This window comes from Hemicordylus capensis, chromosome 4 (assembly GCF_027244095.1).
Source record: "Hemicordylus capensis ecotype Gifberg chromosome 4, rHemCap1.1.pri, whole genome shotgun sequence".
Classification (NCBI taxonomy): Eukaryota; Metazoa; Chordata; class Lepidosauria; order Squamata; family Cordylidae; genus Hemicordylus; species Hemicordylus capensis.
The window spans coordinates 45835032-45851956 of NC_069660.1; positions in this window are offsets into that span (position 1 = coordinate 45835032).

The following is a 16925-nucleotide window of genomic DNA, read 5'->3' on the forward strand; positions in this document are numbered from 1 at the left end:
CCCAAAGCCATTCTGGTTTCTCAAAGATGGTTTGTTTATTAACTTAAACTAGTTGACCTGGCGCAGAGCATCTACACCCCTAATTTTCCCTGTCTCTCCCCCACTCCCTTCAGCCATTCTCCTCCCTCCCTTCAGCCTAGGGATGTGCAGAACCGGTCCAGCTGTCTGCAGTCTGACAGTTCAGTCCGGGGGTTCATGATTGAACCAAACCCCCCTGGTTCTGACCGGACCAGAACCGCCACAGCACATGCACAAATGCCCTCTGTGAGGCCTGGCATGGCCTATGGCCTTGCAGATGGCATTTGCGCATGTGCGGCGATGGCAAAAATGGCAGCCGCTCACTTTTACGGAGGCAGGAAAGGGCCAAAAAGACTATGTTTACCCGGCCGCAGCAGTGATGAGGAAGGCCGGCGGGGGGAGAGGGAACCCTTGTGGGCCCCCCTGCGGTTACAGCAAGCCCCCCAAAGGGGCTACAAGTAGTTACATTTTGCATTTTTAATTTTGTTTTTAAAAAAGTTTGCGGACCAGTCTGGTACCGGACCGGGGGGTGGGGTTCGATGGGGGCTGGACCAAACTGGCCCAGTTCTGTTCGAGGCCGGTCCAAACTGAACTGTCCTTGAACTGAACCAGGCCAGACGGTTCTGTGCACACCCCTACGTCAGCCCCAGTTTGTTCTACAATGCCCCCGCTCAGTCCTGGCCACCACTTCCTCTCGGCAGCTGGCCCACAGGCCTGGCTGTCACTTCCTCTTGCTGGGCAGCACTTCCTCTGGCCACTGCTTCGCTTTCTCTTGGCAGGCAGCACTTTCTCTCGCCGCCTGGCACCTTCCTCTCCCCCCTCTTCACTCATGAAATCTCACGAGAACTGCCATGCATGGGATTAGTCACAGGTATGTCTTAGTGAATTATATAGAGATGATTATATTTTCCATATTTAGGACTTCTTTCTGTTCTTCTTCTGACATATTTGTTTATTGTCTGCAGTTTTCCAGGGGGGTTTCTTTCTTTAAAACCATATTTCTTTTCTTCTTCTTGGTTTTTAGCCTACTTTCCAGTAGGCTTATGAGATCACCCGGCATTCTGAGTGTGTGCGTCCGTGTGTGTGTCCATCCGTGTGTGTTCCCCACCACCCATCAACTTCGCAACACCTGGACCAATGTAAACCAAATCAGGTACAGTTGTAGGGACACATAGGGACACCTCAATGGCATAGTTTGTGATGATGTCATCACCCCGATCTGAGATGGAGGATGCATAAACCTTTGAGGTACAAGTGGGCTAACTTGTGAACCACCTAACCAATTTGAACCAAATTTGCTACAGCTGTAGAGACACATAGGGATGCCCAAATGGTGTGGTGTGAGACGGTGTCATTCACTCCAATTCAAGGTGGTGGGTGCATAAACATTTGAGGTGCAAATGCACTAACGTGAGGACTGTCTAACAGATTTGACCCAAATTTGGAACAGCTGTAATGAAAGGCTCACAGGGACACCTCAATGGTGCAGTTTGTAATGATGACATTCACCCTGATCCAAGATGGTGGACACATGAACATTTGAGGTGCAAAAGATCTAACTTGTGGACCTTGATTTGCACCATATTTAGTCCAGATGTAGGGACAGTGAAAGGAAAGTAGGCTGATTAGTTCTTACTAGAACAACTTGTTTTAAAGAATAGATTTACTGTGAAATGGCTGTACTGCATCCCAAAAGTCACTGGAAGAGACTAATTTACAAATCAGATAACGAGTAAACTGACAGTAATTAGCTCACCAGCCACTGTTTCTCTAGTGTTGAGAAACTGATACTTCATCCAATTATTGCAGATTGATTGAAGCGGGAAGCCTGGTTGGCTGTTATGTTGTATATTCACTGCCTTCCAACCTGCATGCCAAACTCCAGAGTTTGCTTTTGGGGCATGCAGATGGCATGCAACCAGATGGCATGCAGGATGGCATACAGGATGGGCAACCAAATGGCACGCAGGAGATCTGTAACCAGGATCTTCTGTGATTCTTTGAGAAATAAATAGCAGTCATGGGTGATGCCTGGATTGGATTACGTCAGCTATTTTTTTCACTACTGTAGAAAACATGCATATGAAAACTTGCAAGTTTTCCCCCATGAGGCAAATAGCAGCTGTAGGAAGAAGGTGATTAGATCCTCATCTGTTGGAGATAGATAGATAGATATCCTTATTACAGTTTTGCTACATGATAAGCCCATTCACATGACCGGGTGGGTGGCAGGCGGATGGGTGCAGTGGGAGGCAGAATCCAACTTCCCTTCCTCCCAGACAATCAAAGAAATGCTGCTGGGAGTGCCATATGATCCCAGACCATCTGCTTAGAGCAATGCAGATCTCCGGAGGCTGGGCAATGCATCCCAGCCTCCAGATATCCCACAATGCACTGTGCTATGAGCACGGTAAATTGGGGGATACCCTATGAGACGGGCACTCTAGGTGCCCGTCTCTGTGTGAGCTCGGTGTTGTAGTCTATCTAGTAATCTTTTATGTGGCATTGTTCAGAACTTTGTCCCAGTGGGGGTCCTTTAGAGCAGGGATTCTCAACATTGGGTCCACAGATGTTATTGGACTTCAACTCCCATAATCCCCAGCCCCAGTGGCCTTTGGTTGGGAATTATGGGAGTTGAAGTCCAATAACATCTGTGGACCCAACGTTGAGAATCCCTGCTTTAGAGCAGGCCTGCTCAACTTCGGCCCTCCTGCAGATGTTGGCTTACAACTCCCATATTTATTTATTTATCATATTTTTATACCACCTGATATGTATATCTCTAGGCGCTGTACAGAATTTTATTCATAGAGGTTATTGGCCTTTATGGCTGGGGATTATGGGAGTTGTAGTCCAAAAACAGCTGGGGGGCCAAAACTGAGCCAGCCTGCTTTAGAGAATGTGGGGGAGTCAGAAAGGAAAAGGGAGCAAAGGGAGGAGTAAATGGAGTTGTTGCTGAATACATCTTTAGTTGAACCTACTTAAATTTTATTTCTTTGTATGAGGAAAGCAGCTATAAAACACTCAGGCTGCAAGCAGCCTGGGTACACACAGAATCCGGGTGCCGGGGTCAGAGGCACTCTTACCCCTGGACTTCGGGGCCAAAGTCCAGGGCCTCCACACACCCTAGGTGCCCTGACATCCTCTTTAGTCTGTCCTGGGTGGTGTGGTTTGTGCCCTCAAGAACCTATGTGTTAAAAAATGATGCTTAACTTGCAGTGGCGGGGGCAGGGGGGAGGTGGGGTCCAAAGGCCTTTAGGTCCAGGCTCTAGAATTACCTAGGTGCAGCTCTGGCAAGGGTTAAAGTTGCGCTCACACCCTTACCTCAGGGTGTGAGGACAGGCAAAAAGGATGGGCTCAAAAGTGGGGTTAGGTGGGCAGGCAGCAGCAGAGACCATGACCCCAGATTCTGTTGTCCCAGCATTTCCATTAACTTGCCTGCTCAAAATGGTGCTCATTCATATTCTAATCCCAGTGTGTCTTTCCAAGTTATCAGGAAGTGATGATAGATGGTACACAAGGTTTTTTTGTATCTTCTTCGAAGTATTTGAAGTCTCATGCTCATATTTCCCATGGGGAGATGCATGAGCAATTTCCACAACAAAGGAGATAGAGTTGCCATCAGGTTTACTCTAAAGAGAAATTTAGAGTGAATGTGAAGGTTCCTGCTATGGAGAAACATCTATGGCATTTCAGTTGTAGAAGAAAGAGTTTTCATAAAGATATCAAAATGCTCAGAAGGGTTCAGCACATCTCTATCTGGGCCTATACAAAATACTGATGCAAGATGTTATGTCAAGCTGGGTTGTGGGGTTGCTGCAAGTATAATCTGGCTGGATTGGTGGTGGGCTGTAGCTCAGTGGAAGAGCATCGGTTTTGCCGGCAGAAGATTCCAGGTTCAATCTCCGGCATCTCCAGATAGGTCTGGGTTGCACACAGAAGGTTCCAAGTTCCCTCCCTGGCAGCATCTCCAAGATATGGCTGAGAGAGATTCCTGCCTGCAACCTTGGAGAAGCTGCTGCCAGTCTGTGACAATACTGAGCTAGATGGACCAATGGTCTGACTTGGTATAAGGCAGCTTCCTATGTTCCTAAATTTCTTTATGCTCTGGGTTTAGTAATTTGCTCTTTTGGAATGAAATGGGTAGGCCGAAGTGTATGTAAACAATTTCAACACAATCTGTCAAACATCTGCTGGTTCAAATGATGTAGGTTTCATTATTTCAGCTCTCAGTTTCCATTCATTGTGTTTGAGTTTCAGAGGGCTATTCCCCACAACTCCCCGCAGTAAGATTTTTGATTTTAATAAAATGAGGTGTTAAGATTGTTCACATGGCTTTTTGCTGGGCCTGGGAGGGCGGGCAGGGGGAAGGCAGTGGAGCACTTACCTTCCCCCAGACAATTCAGCAGTGATCATAGCTGTGCAGCTTGCACACCCACATGACCAGCACTGCTATGAGCCACGGTGTTCTGGATGCCAGGAAAATGTGTGTTGGCCTCCAGATACCCCAGAATGCACCATGCAACAAGTGTGGTACATTGGGGGATTCCTCTGTGAGTAGGGCTGCATGCAGTATTCACACAACCGAGAAAGTGAGTAAAAAGGTGAGCTTGTGCCCTGTAGCCCAGGTAAAAGCCCATGGTACATTCCTGGGCTACTCAGTAGGGCAGTGCCAGGATCGGCCTCGATCCCAGCGCTTCACACGAGCAGCCCTATCCAGGAAGGGCTGCCCAAGTGTGGGTAGAGCTGCTTGTGTGAACAGCCTCATTGTCTGCTTGGTATGAACATGACAGTTTTCAAAGTACATTCATGAAAGTTTCACCACAATATTTTATATATTTCTGTGACAGTCATTATCCCCTCCCAACCCATTCATCTCTCCTTTGTAAGCTGAAGTGTCCTGTTTTTAAAAGTCTTTCTATGTACAGAAGTTTGCCATTCCCTAATAATTTCTTATGCCTGTTCTGTATGTTTTCCAGTATTATTGCAGATTGGGAGTAGTGTGCATGAACAGTTCCACATAATATTCAAAGGAATAAAGGAAAGGAAAGGTTGTGCCGTCGGGTCAGTGTCAACTCCTGGCGACCACAGAGCCATGCGGTTTACCATTGCCTCCTCCCAAGCAGTACAGAAGTGGGGATTCGAACTGACAGCCTCTTGCTCCCTAGGCAAGTTGCTTCCCCACTGCGCCAATACCAAGATATTATTTTGTGTGTTGGAAGCTGATGTATACATTATGCAGAATGAGACGGTCAATGAAATGGAAGGATTCTTAACTGTATCATTTCAGACTGCAGGTGGGAAAAGATAATATTTGCTCATGCCACCCGCATAACAAAAAAACACTTCTTTTTGTATGCCGTACTTTAGCAAAGAGAAAGGTCTGGCAAAGCCCTCTCTCTAATGTGCGTGTTTACTGCATGCAAAGAGGTCTTTACATAAGAGAGCATTCACTAGTGAGCATCAGGGGCAGAACCACCATTGTGTGGATGGGTCCAAAGAACCCAGCCGCCACTCCCTGTAGAGCCACCCCATCCGCCCCCTGCATCAGATGCAGAGGGCAAGGCCATATGTGGAAATAGGGCCACGTGGCCCCATTTGTGAGATGCTTCAGTCAGTACTGGGTTCCCAGAATGGCTGGGAATGCTTCTCTCTGCCTTTCGAGGCAGGGAAAGAGGCTCCCACCCATGCTGGAAACCCAGCGCTAGCTGAAGCACCTTGCGAATGGGGCTGGGTAGTTCCATTTCCGCATATGGCCACTCCCCCAGTGTCAGATGCAGTGGGCGTGGCTAGGGCGCCTAGGGGCTGCCACATACATTAGTAGAGCATTCAAAAACTCGTGATGGCTGAACTTTCCAACTTGATTGATAATTAGCGCAGATTTTCTGAGCTTCTCAAGCTCGGGCTTTTTCCTGAGAGTTTTTAATGCCAAACTACATGTTACACTAAACATGCCATTGGCCCTGACAGGCTTCATTTTTGTTTTAAAAGGGCTGATCTGAACGGTTTATTCTATTTTTACTGCCATATTTGGTGAAAATGACAAGCCTTTCATAGATTTGCAGTGGGTGGTGTTAAATTTGTTAAACTAGTTTTATTAAATAAGTGAATTCCCACAAGATCCCTACATTTGGGAGGGTGAGAACAGGCAAAATGTTGTTGTGGAGGGAAGTACAAGAATTTCCATGTTGGGAGCCTCACTCCTCTCTCCCCTCCCCCCTCCCTCTCTCTTTTGCATGTAATGTCATAAAATTTGTGGCGGCACACGATCAGTAAAATGGGGTTAGTGGAGCGCTCACTCTGCTAACCTCTGTAAGCGGGCTAACTGCTGTGCATCTCCCGGTGGTTCCCATGACCACAGGAAAGCAGGCTGGGGTCCCTTAGCCTGCTTTCCTGCAGTCATGAGAATAGCCTCTGAGTCTACCACAACAGCCTTGCAAACTTATGTTGCAAAACAAACTTTGGTAGAGTGGTAAGGCCTATAGGCGTAGAATGGAGTGAACAGAAGCTACAGTTTTTCTTTAAAAATAGACAAGTAACTTTACTTTGCAATTAGTTCACTCTTAATCAATAGTTGCTTTACAAGTTTAGTATAAAAAAGCATTAACCAAAAGAGCATAAGAATAAACAAAATGTGGTCAAAATGCATCCACTAACCTGACTCTTACTGAGCCCTAGCTTAGAGTCCTTGATGAACACCTTTAGCAATTCTGACTTGTTCCTTCTCTTTTCCTGGTCACAGTACAGGCCTGGGGTTCAATCCAGCCTGGTTCTTCTATGATTTCAGCTCTTGCTACAGCCACAGCACTGATTCTCTCAGCCTGTGCTAGCGGTTCTTCAGCTTTGAGTGGCCTTAGCTCCTTCACTTGGACAGGACTCAGTTCCTTCAGCTTTCCAACATTTACTTCTTGTCAGGGCTGGATTAATCTAGTGCAGGGCCTGTAGCATATGTTATAAAAGGGCCCTAAAGTGAGTGTGACAAGAAATTTCCAAGAGCCAATGGACAGGCTATTTCCTTTGGGCTGCTGCAAGCCCTGGCTTTTCGCCATTTGGAGCACTGCTTGGGCAGAAAAACGAACTTTCCCTTCAACAGGAATGAGTAAAGCTGCAAGGGCTGGGTGACCGGTGAGCACTAAGACAGCAACAGCTCTTTTCCCGAATGCAGTAGCTCGTCTACTCATGGGTGCCAGAAAATATGACAGGGTAACACCTCTCCTGAAGTCATTGCACTGGTTGCCTGTTCGCTTCCAAGTTCAATTTAAGGTCCTGGTTTTGACCTTCAAAGCCTTGCGGGGTTTGGAGCCTATCTACCTACAGACCCACCTCTCCTATCCAGTTACATCCCGTCCAGTCAGATCTTCTCAAATGACCCTTTTGTCGGTCCCTGATTTCCGAGAGGTTCAGGGTGCTAGGACCCACCAAAGGGCCTTTTCAGTTGCTGCCCCACTTCTCTGGAACTCCCTTCCCCTTCAGATTCATTTAGCTCCTTCCTTATTGATTTTTAAACCTCTATTGAAGACTTTTCTTTTTCGCCAGGCTTTTGCCCTGTAGTTCACCTATTTGGTTTTTTCTTTTTTGTTAGTTACTTTAGTTTTTAATTTAGAATGTAATTTTAATACTGTCTTGCTTTGCATGTTTTTGAACACCGCCCAAAGTCTTCAGAGTGGGCAGAGTGGGTGTTTCTAATAGATAGATAGATAGATAGATAGATAGATAGATAGATAGATAGATTGATATCCAACCAGTGCATTGCACCATCCTTAACTGAAACTTGCTTTACTGAAGCCATTAACTTTTAAGCATGCCAATTTTTTCGTACATAGGGATTTTGAAAGCATATTATAATCACAATAAAGGTAAAGATAAAGTGTGCTGTCAAGTCAATTTCAACTCCTGGCACCCACAGAGCCCTGTGGTTTTCTTTTTGGTAGAGGGGTTTACCATTGCCTCCTCCCGCGCAGTATGTAATGATGCCTTTCAGCATCTTCCTAAATCGCTGCTGCCCAATATCAATATCTAGACCCATGTCAATCTGGTTTCCATTCTGGTTATGGGACTGAAACACCCTTGGTCACCTTAGTGGATGATCTGTGCAGGGAACTGGACAAAGGGAGTGCATCCCTGTTGATTCTTTCAATACCATTGACCATGGTATTCTTCTGACCTACCTCTCTGAATTGGGTCTGAGTGGGTCAGTCTTGGACTGGTTTCAGTCCTACTTGGAGGGTAGTCCAGAAGGTATTACTAGGGGACACTTGCTCAGCCCCCATTAGTCTGTAGATAGATAAACTTTATTGTGGTCTTCGACCAGTACAGAAGCATGGGGGGAAATACACAATGCCATACACGCACAGTATAACAACAGCATAGCTCTACGAATATACAGTGGCGTGATAAATTATTCCACTACAGTGGTCATTAATTGGTGTTGTATGTTCATTGCTATTAAACAAAATTTTACCACGTTATGGGTATCGTGGGCTTGATGATCTGATTAAAAAAATAAACCGTATGCTTCATCTCCTCTGCCTCATAGATCCTTAATCAAGGGTAAAATTAATGATTCACACAAATCCCTGTAAAAGTTACAATATAATAAAACACGACCCATATCCCCTATGGCCTGTGTACTACAGGGACAGTAGCATTCAGAGCAGGGAGTCCCACCATATCTGCCATATAGCACTGCTGAGGGCAACACATCAAAGTGGGCCAACGCAAATGCTCTGCGATGTTTGGAAACTATTAGGGCTTGGCAGTAATCAGTGGCTTGGTGCTAAAGGCATGTCTCCATGATTTAAGTCGTTTTGGGGCCCTGCTTAACTTCTGCTGCCATTCCATGTCCAATATTCTTTGTTCCACAGCCTTTTTTGCTTGCTCATGGCCCATGAATAGCAGCATTTCAGGGGAAAAGCCACAAAAGGTGAGCTTTTCTTTAACTGCTGACTTCTACTGCATCTGAAAACTGTCTTCAAGCATCAGTGGGGCCAGGCCCATTGGTGGGAATCCCACCTTCAGCCAGTAGTTAAGGGTAGTAATCTACACTCGGGTTTACACTCGCGTGACTCCCAATTCCAGTCTTAATGCTGTATTGGAGACGCATTTTGGGGCTTGCATAAATGATCGTAAAAACTTAGATTGTATTGTCTCTATCCGGGTAAGGTTGGCGTAAGGGCCCAATTGAGCAGCTGAGCCACTGCTTTTGCCTCAGTTTCAAAGCCACTGGGACATATTGCCCTCCCTGGGTATAATAGTAAGACATGATGGCTGAGGTACTCCTCAATTAGTCTGTAGGGTTCCACAGGACTCAACCCCCATACCCTTGTTCTACATGAAACTGACATGAAACCACTGGGGGAAGATCATTCAGAGATTTGGGTTTCGGTGTCAGCAATATGTAGATGACACCCAGCTCTATCTCACTATGTCACCTGATTCCAGGGAGGCAGAGTAGATTTTGAGCCATGGTTTGAAAGCTGGACTGGATGGGGGCTAGCAAACAGAGACAAATGGATCACATAGATGAACCACAAGCAAGCAAGTCTAGAACTAGTTTCTGTTCCTGGATAGCCTGAGAACTTTGTGCATCGAACTGCAAGCAAAATCTCTTCTTGAAAAAGAGAAAGCTTCCATTATTTACCCCCTGGATTAATTCAGTGATGAAGAATGCACTCCTTGTTATTATCAAGGCACCCTGCTTTCCTATTTCCTGCTTAATAGGAAGATACTTGCAGCACAGACTGTACTGTAGATAACTAGAAAATGTCTGTAATTTTTAATAACTGCTTCCAAGGGTAGAGATGAGGATAATATTTTATTCTGCAAGAAAGCTGTTTTCTTTGCTCTGTGTGGGTTTTGTCTTGTATTAATATATTGTTGCCCTTATAATTTTCATGTAAGGCAAACAGTGGGTCCCATACTGCAATTCTTCATAGAATTTGCTCCCATAAGTAGCCATATCGAAACCATAGAGGTTACTCTGAGTAAATACTGTTCATTATAAGATGATTAAAGCTTAACAATGCTCATCATTGTATGTGCAGCAGGTAGGTTGAAAGATGCAAGAGTTATTATCCATTTCAATAGAGAGATCTGGTTTCTTCTATCCCTAGAGAGATGTGAGAAAGGAACTATGTTAGCAAGCAACAAAAGGAAGCATAAATGATATGCAAATTACAAGATGCCAGAGTTTGACATTTATCATCACTTTTATGAAGGTATCTAATAAGTTTTAAGTAGGTGTAAATGTCATATCACTGAAAGCACATTCTCGCTATCATCCAATATAATAAATGTTTACAAACACACTTACACATAAGATACTGGCAAAAGTGAAACATAAAGTCAACTTCTTAAAATGTAGAAAGAGCATAAAGATAACACTGCTCTAACTAACTGTCATATCCAGGGTTGAAGACGGAGGAAGAAACAAAACCTCTAGGAAAATGTAAGGCTACTGCTCCTGTGTTTTGATAAAGTACTACACAACAAGAATCTTGCATGCAATAACTTCAGAATTTTTTATTTTTTATTTTGCAGTGTTTGATCAACAGTGTTTGCAATTTGCAGTGTTGCAGTTTGCAGTGTTTGATCAACAGTGTTTGGTCAAACAACAGTGTTTGATTATATGTAAACGGCCTTGAGAACAATTTTGCAGTTTTGCAGTTTGAAATATAATGGAGCTGAAGGAACCAAAAGTTGTGGCAATTGCACATACCCAGCACTCTGGACACAACTGGAAATAAAGAAAAGAACAATGGAGGTTTCATAATGCACTGGATTCACTTTGGAAAGAAGATCATATGACTCAGAATTCTAAAATCCAGGGAGAAATATGGCTGAGAATTTTGGAAGCATCCCTACCTCCTGGCTTCCAGTTTGATTTGGGACTTCCATTTTACATTAGTCCTATTCAGACTTGTACAGGTGTACAGATGTCTGCACAATTGTAATATTTTTGTGTGAATGTAGGGATCTTCGTTTTACATTAGCCCTATTCAGGCATTGCGTTGTATGAGTGTATAGATAGATGTCTGTGTACTCGTATATGTTTTTGTATGAATGACTGCACTGTGTACATTTGAAATGAATCTGTTATAGGCATCTCAAGTACAGACAGGAACTGTCTGTTCAGCATAATGTGTGAATTTTACCCTTGCTAGAGTCACCTTAAGTGGCACAGTGGGGAAATGTTTGACTATGGGAAACACCTATATCGGGCAGCAGCGATATAGGAAGATGCTGAAAGGCATCATCTCAACTGTGAGGGAGGAGGCAATGGTAAACCCCTCCTGTATTCTACCAAAGAAAACCACAGGGCTCTGTGGGCGCCAGGAGGAGTCAAAATCGACTTGATGGCACAATTTACCTTTAACTGGACAAAGAGGCACATATTGTTGTGATGATTCTCTAATATTAAGCAGGGGGTGAGAAACAGTCCCTATTCACCCACAGCACAGCACTGTTCTAGGGGCTGTTGCTGATGTATATTCTGTGTGCCTTTTTAGACTGTGAGCCCTTTGGGGACAGGGAACCATCTTCTTTTTATTTATTTTTATATGTAAACAGCTTTGAGAACAATTTTGTATTGGACACAAAATATTGACAATAACATATTGTTTGATTCATGTGAAATTGATAGTTTTAATTTGATAAAACCCTAACAACGTTTGAGTAAGCAAAGATATCTAGTTACTAAAGATCACTCCCCACCTCCTTCACAAGTTGATTGCTTCTCTGAAATTTTCTGATTTTGTGTAACCCTTATAATCAAAATTGTTAATTTAGAACCCAAGCATGTTAATGAAACTGTCCCAGGGTGATTGGTGAAAGCCCCTAAATTTGTGTTTGGGCTTGTGTGGGGAAATTTAGCTCAAAGAGGACATTCCACGTCAGATTAAATTTGCACAAAGTTGTGGACCCAGGAAACGACTGGACTGAGAGGAGGTTTAAGTTTCAAAATAAAAAGAAAGTCTTTATTGTATGGAGGGGTGCAGCGGAAATAAATGTATGGTTAAAGCAACATTACGATTAAAGATACATTCAACAGCAATGAGGCATTTTAACTTAAAGTCCTAATTGTATAAGTTCCCAGGCAGGCAAGAGAAAGGCTTTTTAGAGAGGGAGGTGACTGGATTTAGGAAAAGGAAATAGTGATAGTGAAGGGCAAACATTCATATCACATGATCTGGATGAAGAGTCCTCAGGGTTCCTAGAACAACCAAAGGACCTTGTTCCTCAGGGACAGTTCGGTCAGAGGCAAGAGCAAGAGGGTTGGAGGGGTTAGTTGACAGAGGTGAATCCACAAGGGTGCTTCCTCCATGGAACCAGTTTCCTGTGTTGGTGAAGAAGACTGGGCAAATCAGGCTAGGTAAATAAGAAAGCCAATCTGGAGAGTGGGGCGAAGAACTGAACACAGCCTGGCGTGGTGGCTTGTGAACAGTAAATCACTCAAGCAGCTGGTGACTCCGCGGTAAATTGTATGCAAAGAACACCCTGGATCATGGAACTGGGGCTTGTTATACTCCAGAACATGTCCTGGGGGAACATTCCAATTGACCTTTTTTGTTGAATAGGTGAGTTGGATGGAAACAGTAAGGATTCCATTGTTGCTGATCACTCTTCCTGGTTGAAAGAATGTGGGAATTGCCAAGACACGCCAAGGCTAATTGTCATAAAAATAGAATGTATAGATGTGAGAAGAGGACGTCTGCATGGATGGAGGGTCCAATAATCCAATCAGTACTTTTGATGGGTGCATCCCAAGGTCCTTATTGTTGACTCAACCTTTTTTAATGAGGGAGGAGAGTTACCTCCGCGAGCCTTATCTGCATTCTTCCTGCTGAGTTAATTGGTGCATTAGCTTGCTGCTATCCTTGGCAAAAGGAGGGGAGGGGCCAAGGCAGATTCACTCCGAGTGCAGAGTGGCCTTGGCTGGAAGTTAAGTTCCCTTAGTTAACTTCTGAGGTCTACTTAGGGTATCTCAACATAGGGAGGACATGCATCTGCTCCCTTTTCCAATTTGCTTGTTAGGAGTCAAATCTAGGGGTGACTGGCCCACTGTCAACTAAGTGACCTGTCCCCATGTGCCATAAACGGAGAACTCACGAGGCTCCTGAGCATGTCAGGAGGGAGATCTCCAAGCCTGGAGACTCAAACACAAGTGGTGGCAGGGGGTGGGGGTGGCTATTGGGAGCCAGAAGAAAAACATTGCTAGTAACAAGTATAACATCTTATAACTAATGTTCTTCTGAAAGTTAACTTATGTAGGAGATATACTTTTTGTCCTTGTTTTACTTGGAATCACATGCAATAGGGCTGTTTGTGCATTCCATTGTTTACATATACAGGAGTACACATGTTTGTGTGAATGACTGTGCATGTATTCATTATATCAGGGTGTAAACCGCCCTGAGCCATTTTTGGAAGGGCGGTATAGAAATCAAATAAATAAATAAAATAAATAAATATCAAGCTGAACTTCACTTGGCCTTCTCACCTCCTCACACGGCCTTCCCCACCCCAGAGATTTGGTGGGGTGATGGAAGGCCCCCTCACTCAGCCTCCCCACTCTTGGCTCCCCCCCCAGACTCTGCTTGTCCTTCCTCCTTTGCCACTTGGCCTTTCCTTCCCCCCTCACTTGCTGCTTGGCCTTTCCTTGCTCCCCTGTTCTCCACTCACACTTTTCTTGTCCCCTGCTCACTGCTCGGCTTTTCCTTGCCACTTGGCCTTTCCTCCCCCCCCCCACTCACTGCATGGCCTTTGCTCCCCACCCCAGCACCCTGTCCCACCTCCCTATCTCACCTTTCCTCCCTGCCTTAAGCCACACCATGGCAATGGAGGATGGGCAACGACGGGGTGCTGGTGGTGGAGATGGCAGCGAAAACTCCTTCCATTGGCCCGCCAGATTGTATGTGAAAGCCCCGCCCCCACATTTTCATTGGTCATGGCTGCAGTGGGGGCGGGGCTTACTATATACAACCTTAGTTGATTATATAGAGAGAGAGCTAATACAGAGACTGGACTCCTCCAATGTAGCATACAAAGTGTATGTACTACTATATGCATACTGAATGGAATATGCAATTAACTCTATCCATGTACAGATCAACAACCATGTGCATACTGTAGAAACATTAAACATGCATTTAATGTAATATGAATGAATAGGCCTAGGGCAGGGCTGCTCAACTTTGGCCCTCCTGCAGATGTTGGCCTACAATTCCCATAATCCCTGGCTATTGGCCATTGTGGCTGGGGATTATGGGAGTTGTAGTTCAAAAACAGCTGGGGGGGCCTAAGTTGTGCAGGCCTGGGCTAGGGCTTTTGCAGCTGTGCAATGTGTAAAGTTAGTGTTTAATGCCAAAATGAGACTTTTTTTTTTACACAGGATGCAAATTCTTATAGTTTACCAAAGAATCTACAAATGAGTGAGACCTCGTACATATCATGAGTGTGACATGGACTTTTTGCATGGATATCACCTCACAGAAACCACATAGAAGGCAATTCCATTGAAATCAACTCTTCTAGAAAATCTTGATTTTTATCCAAGATCGTCTTAAGTTCCATAAGAGAATGCAGAGCAGAAAGAAATATTTGAAATGCCCACTGAGGACAGTTTAAATGGGGGCTTGGTATTTATGACACTTTGTATAAACCACATAGGAGATGATAATCTCAGTTGTTGGGGGAAACTTCAGTCAAGGGCTACAGGATAGGAGCAGGAGAATGCATTAGAGAGTGAGCTTTGATACATACATACATACATTTGCCCAGACTGTGCAGAAAAGCTTCACTGACAGCTTCTGCATTACCATGTAGAGAGAGAAAAACAACATGCTCTTGAAGTGTTAGGAAATGTTCTGACATAACTTATGCCTTAGTTATGAATTCTACCCCAGATTAATACCCAGCAGTGAAAATAAAATGAATTCTACAGTTCTATGACCACTAACTTTGGGGGACCAAAAGAGAAAGGCTTGTATACAGTGCAGCATGGCCCTCATGGAATGGGGGTGCACCCTCATGATTTCCAGCAGCTGAGAGCCTGTCTTGCTAGAGGGAACGGAGGCTGCTGCATGCGCAGTCAGAGCATTGCCTTTTGAGACAGGCCATTTTGAGGGTTTCAAGTTCAAAACAAAGCACCTTTTAAAAATGGGGCCTGTATTGAGCTCAGAACAGAACGACCCCTTGTGAGGCAGAATGTTCTGACCCAAGCACTATTTGGAATCCAAAATGACACTCTTCTGGCCACCACATGCTGGCCATTTGTGTGGTCATCAGTACCATCATGCAAATGGCCGCCGGGCATGCACAGAAGCCAGAAGAGTGTCATTTTGGAATCCAGAATGGCACTTAGAACGGAACACAAAAGGCATTTTGTGCACACTCCTACGTCCCTCCAATGTTTGCTGTTGGGGTCTGCCTTGGGTTTCTTTTTAGACTGTGAACCCTTTTGGGAGAAGGAACCATCTTATTTATTTATTATTAATTTTTCTTTATAAACCGCTTTGAGAGCTTTTTTTGAAAAGCAGTATATCAACAATCACAGTAGTAGCAGTAGTAATAGTTTTTCTCGCCAGCTCCCACTCACTCATGCACACAAGCAGCACTTAGGATCATTTGCTTTCTTTTACTTTGGAATATTTTGAATATTTTTACTCGACTACTGCAATGCGCTCTACGTGGTGCTGCCTTTGTATATAGTTCCGAAACTTCAGTGAGTTCAAAATGCAGCAGCCAGATTGGTCTCTGGTGTAACTCGGAGAGACCATATTATGCCTGTCTTAAAACAGTTGCACTGTCTGCCGATATGTTTCCAGGCGAAATACAAAGTGCTGGTTATTACCTTGAAAGCTTTGAACGGCTTGGGTCATCAGGAGAGGCTACCTTAGAGAGCACCTTCTTTGGTATGATCCCCATTGCTCGCTGAGGTCATCTGGAGAGGTCCGTCTGCAGTTACACCGGTACGTCTGGTGGCAACTTGGAACCGGGCCTTTTCTGTAGCTGCTCCTAGCTAATGGAATGCACTCCTGGCAGATATCCACAGTTTAGGCTAGCTGTTGGCCTTTAAGAGAGCCTCAAAAGCTTACTTGTTTGACCTGGCCTTCCAAGGTTTGTAAATTGTTTTTTAAAGTAATTTAATTAGTTTTAAATGGTTTTGAATTGTTTTTGAATTGTTTTAATATTGTTTTTAGCACTGTGTTTTAAATGGTGTGTTTTTTAATGTCTATTTAAATTTGTTGTACACTGCCCAGAGCCTTTGGATGGGGCGGTTTATAAATGTGATTGATTGATTGATAAACAAACAAACAAACAAACAAACAATATATACTGCTGCATTGATTCTCCTTGTTTTATTGTATATTGAGAATTTGATATTTCTGTTTTCATTGAACTGTATTAAGTACATCACTCCAGGATCATGGGATAGGCAATTAATAAATACTAAATACCGACATAAATACATAAATACTGACACATACACCTATGTGCACTTTTGATAGCAAAACAAACGCTAGAAGGATTGTACTGTGGAAAGAGGCAGTTCAGACACACATTGCAATAAGAGTGCACAGAGAGTGCTTTGTCATTCTTTGCTGTTTTCTTATGTTTTTCTGTTCTGGCAAATCCTTTTCACATTATTTTAAGATTGAGAGGCAATCATCTGCTTTTATAGTGGCTTATTATAGAAGAGAAAGGACAGTCCTAGCAATGAAGGGAAGTAAGCAGTGAGTCCCCCATGGATCTGTAGGGGTACTGGTACTTTTTCATTTCTAAATGATGTAGAGTTAGGGTGAACCACAGCAAGGTAGCCAGGCTTGCAGATGACCTTAGATTATTCAGAGTGATGGAGATGATTGCAATATGCTCCAAAGGAATTTCTCCAAAGTGGCTGAATAGGC